Genomic DNA, 6,881 nt, shown 5'->3' on the forward strand with positions numbered 1-6,881 from the left:
TTCGTTTATAATTAGAAAAAAGTTTTAAATTTGATTATTTTTTTTCTGTGAAAATTACAAATTTTCTGACATTTATTTCTTCTTAGAAAACTTTAAGTTAATTATAGAAAAAAAAATACACACAAATTAATCGTACAAATAATACGTTTATCGGCTACGACGTAAAATTGTCTTAAAATTTATATAAAATTATTTGTCTCCAGTTAAAATCATGCATCAATCCATTTTTCTTTTATTGTACAGCCTGAACCCTTGGTAATTCACATTAAGTGCAATGATATAAATATATCATGCTGAAAAAATCTTCAATGATAAATTATGCTATACAATTAATATAATCGCATAATTAGTGATAAATTATGCTACAACAATGAACTAAGGTTAATATTTTTGTAGATTCTTTTCCTGTTAAGTTCTTAATTTATTGTACCAATAGAGTACCGTGTAATCATCAGATTTTATCATAATGGAAATTTCTAAAGAAATATTCAAATCTTAGGCTCCTTTACAAACGGATGGTTCTGACCCAAAAATTCTTCCTAAATATGTAACAATAATTTATGTACAATAATTGTTGTTACCGTTTTATTACATTTAGAAAAAAGTGTCTTAATTGAGAACGCTCACCTGAAAAGTAAAAACCTTTTCTCATAAAGATAATACTTCAATAAATAACACTGCTGTACTTGTTGACATGATTACTTGATTTTGTTCGATATCTGAACGTTAGAAGAACATTGAGTAACACAATTTTATTTATTCCACATTACAAAGCGTGCTTTACTATTCTTGTCTGCGCAAACGAACATTATATTTATGATCTGCACATGACAATTCTTACATTACCACACTACAGTAAGCGACTTCATAATGGCTCTAGTGAAAAGTAGATGTAGCGACAGCCCCAAGCTTCACCAAAAAATAACTTCTTGAGTTTGTTCCTGATAATTGATTAAAAAAATAAAAATAAAATGGAAGTCGATTTCATGAGCTGAAAAAGAATTTTCCTTCGCTTAAATAAATATTGAGTGTAAATAATTATAAAAATTTATTACTAATGTGAATTATTTTAAAAATAAGTTTTACTTCTTCATTTATTCTTCTCAACGTTGAAATTTTCTAATCGTAAATTCATACCACTGTTATCTTCAACTACTCATTTATTTGTTATTTATATCGAATTTTAATGTTTGAAAATGAAATTGTATTACGATTATATAAATTGTAATTAAATTATAATTGATTTTATCATTGTTGTTACCGTAACTGAACACCATACACCAGTTTAATTATAACTGTTCTTTGTAGTTATAAATTATTATAATTATAATTAAACATTAGTGTAATAATAAATTATTATAAATATGTTAAAACTGCTAATATTAACAACGAATTAATTTTTGTTTAAATTTCCATGTTACGTACATATTGGATGTTAAATATATATTTTCTTTGTTTCATGTGATTTAAATTTAATTTTTTATCGGTTATAATTACGATATGAAGGTATCTTAAACACAAAAAAAATTATTTTTATAATTTTCAATTTTATATTTTAATACGAATGGTTAATTTATTGACGTAAATAAATAAAATATAAAATATAATGTAAATTAATATATTAATATTTTGTATTTATATTTTTGGATACCATAACATTTATTATACAAGAAAAAAATCGTAAATTTTATTTCTTAATAAACATTATATTGATAATATAATTACAATTTTAATGATAAATTACTGCAGTTTATTAATAAAAATTTATTTAAATTATATATATCTATATTTTATGACATATTTATATTTAAGAAGAAAATAAATTTTTATATGACTTTTTTATAAAATGTATTCCAAATAATAAAATATACAAACACATTTTTTTTTTGTAAACCAAAGGTTATATTTTTTGCTTTAAAATTTAATTCATCAATGAATTGCTTAATAATTACGTTGTTGAAATAAAACAAAACAAAAAAATAATAATTTTTTAATTGATATTAGATTAGCTTATTTATTTTCATAAATTTTGTTCTTTAAAAAAAAAAAACAATCAAATCACACTGTTATTAAAACTTAAATTTCTTCCTGTTATTAAGAAACATATGAATATTTATTGGTTTGATAACAATTTTTTTTATTTGTTTATTTTACACTAATTAATCTATAAAGCATTGTTAAGAAATAGTATATTTGTTTTTTCAGAATTTTAATAAGTATTGAATTCCTGCAAAACGTTAATATTTTGGAAATTAGAATACAAATATTTTATAAAAGAGTTACAGATCGTGCTGCATATTAAAATAACTTGTTTGAAAATTTACATTACGAATTACCTTTTCATGAGATTTAATTTTCCTACCCTTTTTGTTTTCATTCATATAGAGATGAAGTTAAGGTAGAACTATTGGTTTATCAAAAGATCATCCGTAAACAGAACTCCTACTATACTTTATTAAGCATTTTTACAAATTCGTTAATCTATAACTTTATTAAAATTATATATAAATTAGTGTTTTTTCTTTCATAGTTTTTTATGCATTATTTAAGTATTTTAAAATAAGTTTTCTAATAACCGATTTTATCATTGTTGCCAATTAAAGATACCGTTTCAGATCTTTGTAAACATATGAAACATTTTTCTTTGGGCATAATTCATGAAATTTCTCAATTTAATTTATTTTAAAAGTTATTCAATTATTTTTTTATTATTAGTATTCAATTATTATTTTATTTTTAATTTTAATAACGATTAGAGGATAATGGGATTTTGTGAGAAAGCCATTCTTATATATATATATATATTTTTTTTTACTGTTTATTTTTTGTATTTTACACCACGTTTCTCTCTTTAAGCATTAAGAAATAGTTAGATTTTTGTGGTAAAATGCCTCTCTGACATCAACTTATTTGAGGGCATACACTAACACAATTTTTTATGTTTAAAAAATAACATACCGAAATTCAAACCCGGAACCTATTGAGTGGGAGATTCCAAGAACTACGTTTAGAACCATATCTTTATAGAAACTGTTATTGTTCGTTAGAAATTAATTAAGCGTTTTTTTCATATCGTCCTCCAATTTCAACATTTGTTTTGTTAAGATTGTAAATCTTTGTATGTTTTGCAATGAATTGAAAATAGCATGTTAAATTCTAGAAACTAAATGTATAAATGATATTCGTAAAAGAATTTTATTTTTTTGATGACTAATATATTGAAATCCTCCAACGGAAAGTTTTTAAAATTACTTAAATGATACAGAAAATTCTGTTTATAAGCCTACATAAATATTCATTTTTTTTATAAATATTCATTAGCCGAAAAAATTTATTATTATTTGAATCTTCATAAACTGATTTGAAGCTGTTCTCTTGAAATCCGTGATTAATTTTTGCAGCTGTACTTCAATTCTAATTCAATGTACAACTTTTATTTAAAGTGATTTGTTAAATGTGTACTTTCAAACAGATTATTTCTTTCGTAGTACAGACTGTCATTGTAGTCTATAATTAAAAAAAAAAAAAAAATAATCAGTAATAAAAAATTTTATAAAGAAAATTTATTTTGTCCAGATTTTACTTAATTTTATTTTTATTTTTTATTAACAAACAAGATGGCCTATTTATTAGCCAGAATAAAACAAAAATACCTTTATGTTTTTAATTATTAAGTGAAAAAAAAGAATTATTTAAACAAAAAATTAAAAGTAAAAAACTTTTGTATCGTATTTCTAAAATATGAAGGTGTTAACTATCGAATGTTGTGTACCTAATAATGGTGTGTTATAAACATATATATATATTATATATAATATTATATTATAATGTACGATGAATATATATTTGACGATTGAACGAATGAAAGTTTGAGTGAATGATTGATTGTTAGTAACAATGATAATTAAGGATGAAGTGTTCTGAGGATGATGAAGTTTAATAAAACACAATGTGTAAATATTATAAATTTAGATATATTTATTATTTATACTCTTTTTAACCTTTTATCCAAATTATTTTAATGATTTACATCGACATAACATTTTATATAAATTTTATGCTACGATCGTCAAATTTTTATATAAATCAGTTACTGCTGGATTTTATCCTTTAAACCCCAACATTTTCAAAACTGATAATGTTTATAAAATAAATTTGACTTTAAAAAGCACAGAGGGCTGAACAGTAAGTTTATTATAAGCATATTAAGATGGTAAATTGAAGTCAAATAATATAAAATTACCATCCGATAAAAGTTTAATAACAAGATTTCATCGGAAATAGAAAACATCAAGAAAAGTTTCTTTCACTATTTTTTGCAAATTTTAAATTGCTGGGAATAATATAATTTTGATTACGACGAAGCGTACTTTAACATTTAAAATTCGTAGCTTAAAAGGCAAGCTTTTAGGTCGATGAATTATAAAAAATTAGCAGTTTTAATCAAATGCTCTTTAGAAATAAAATTAATTAGTTTCTAAATAGTTTTTTGACTGAACTAAGATATTTTTAATGACTTAATTAACTGTGCACTAACGAAGTTGCCTGCCCTTATGACTTTCCTTTATACGATACTATTATTCAAGTATTCAATATTATTTTATTTCGCCATTCATCATCATATAAAAATTTTTGTTAGAACTTATTTATTTAAATTTTTTTTTAGTTATTCAGTTGGTAAGTAATCAGTATATATTTTAAAATTGAAAATGTCAATCTGAGTTCTGGACAGCAAGAAATATTTTACACAACAATTTTTTTCTTTAGTTTTAAAGTTTATTTACAATCCGTTACATATATATAAAACTTGGATCACACGCAATCACATGATAAAGAATTCCCAGTGAATCTCCTAAAATATTATGCAATAGTATTACAATGAATTTTATACAGTAAATAATTATAACACCTAACAGTAGAACAAGAGAAATCAAAATAAGATAAGTCATAAATACCTAGAAAAACATGAAACAATGATAAAAGAAAGAATATGCAATAAATTAAAAAAAAAAAAAATTGAAGAGAATACACACCACTCAGAGCTGAAGTTGCACTAAAAGTCACTAAGGTCCAGAACGTATAGCCGTTTTAATCCTTTAACGTCATCCCCGTTGTCTTGGAGGTTCACGGCTAAGCGATTCACTTTGTTGTTAAGTGGTAGTTCGTTCTTTGAAATGAAACGTTGTATTTCTTCCTGAACGTACCGTAAACCTACATATTGTGTATTTCACTATATTTTGCAAACCAAGGTGCTTCCGTTACACACCTCGCTAGTTTATTTTGAAATCGCTGTAAGATTTCGACATTGGACTTACTCTCAGTACTCCAAAGTTGGATCCCGTAGGTCCAGATCGGTTTTAGAGTTGTTGAGTATACCAGCAGGTTATTAGATAAAGATAATTCAGGACCTCTTACCAACAACTTGAAGTTTCATACACTACATAATATTGGTAGCCCTTCAGGATCAATGCAGATTTGATCGCCACGAAAAAATCTTAGAAAACCAAAATTAATATATTTTCCCCGTTAATTAAAACACTATACTAAAAATAATAAATCCTGTTAGGTATTACTATCTTTTTTCAGACAACCGTACATCCATGCACCTCCTCCCATACATTTGTAGCAAAGTATAGATGAAAAAAAAATCGAACAAATAGTTGGCATATTGCCTAAAAAAAAAAATGTTTAATAATATTTATATTATGTTCTATGTAATTCAGTTTTTTTTGAGTAATTATAAGAATTTATTTATTTAAACTTTGTCAAACGTTTCGAAATACGCTCTAATAAAACAACTTTCAGAATTTACAAATGTAAATTGTTTTCAACAATATTTGAACTTGTTTTATTTAAGAGCTTCTAATTTTATAAAGATAGAATATTGTGTTTATACTGACAAATGAAGTTAATTAGATCAGTGTTTGTTTCAACAATGTAAGTTTACTAGCCTGTGTCAGGTTTCCATTCGCTCGCTCATTCTATCTAATCAGATGGACACCCACTGTGTTCGTATCTTCATGTTTGTGAGAATAATACTGATAAATAACAAATAAAGCTTGAAAAGCTCTTTCCTTCATCGTTTCCCTCGTTCTTGACAGAGAAGTTCTAATACTCTCCTCCTGCAGGCCGACATATCCCTTTTGGTTCCCCTCCTTTCCGTTGCCCTAGAATACCTTGTATCTCGGGAAGGGAGAGATCTGAAAATCGGATGTTATAAAACTTATAATCTATTATTTTTACGTTGAAAAATGTAATCCTAAAACTGTATTAAGTTGTCGACCAATTGGAATAATTCACAATTGTACCCCCAGGGAGACTAGGGCTTCATTTTACTACTTCTCTGGAATAACACAAATGTGTCCTGAAAATTTGAAAACAATCGGTTGGTTGGTTCTCGCGTGATGCTGTTTCAAAGGACAGAACCGCCACAAACTTGCACATTTATATATTAAATAATAAATCGGTAGCTGGGAAATTACTCGTACAAAAATTTTAAAACTCTTTACTGCTAGCTTAGAATTATTTTTAAACATCATATAATCCAATTAGTGCCGAAAATAAAAAAAATTATTTAATCTTATTAATCACACACGATGAAATGACAATGTATTATAGTAATTGTTTTATTTTGTGCAAAAGATATTGGTGTGTATTGATTTTGCTTATAGAAAAAATTACCGATCTGAATGGATTCAGTAAGCGGATTTGATCTATTTAGGCACCCTTTTTATTAGCAGGAATACTTTTTGTATTGAATGGTTTCCCCGTATCTATTTATTCAGATCTGTAGATATCATCCAAATAAAATATGCAATTTTTTCATAATTTAGTTAACAAATTAATTTTTATTGACTCAGACAATTCTACTATTTTTTTTT

Source organism: Lycorma delicatula, chromosome 5 (assembly GCF_047948215.1).
Source record: "Lycorma delicatula isolate Av1 chromosome 5, ASM4794821v1, whole genome shotgun sequence".
NCBI classification, from domain to species: domain Eukaryota; kingdom Metazoa; phylum Arthropoda; class Insecta; order Hemiptera; family Fulgoridae; genus Lycorma; species Lycorma delicatula.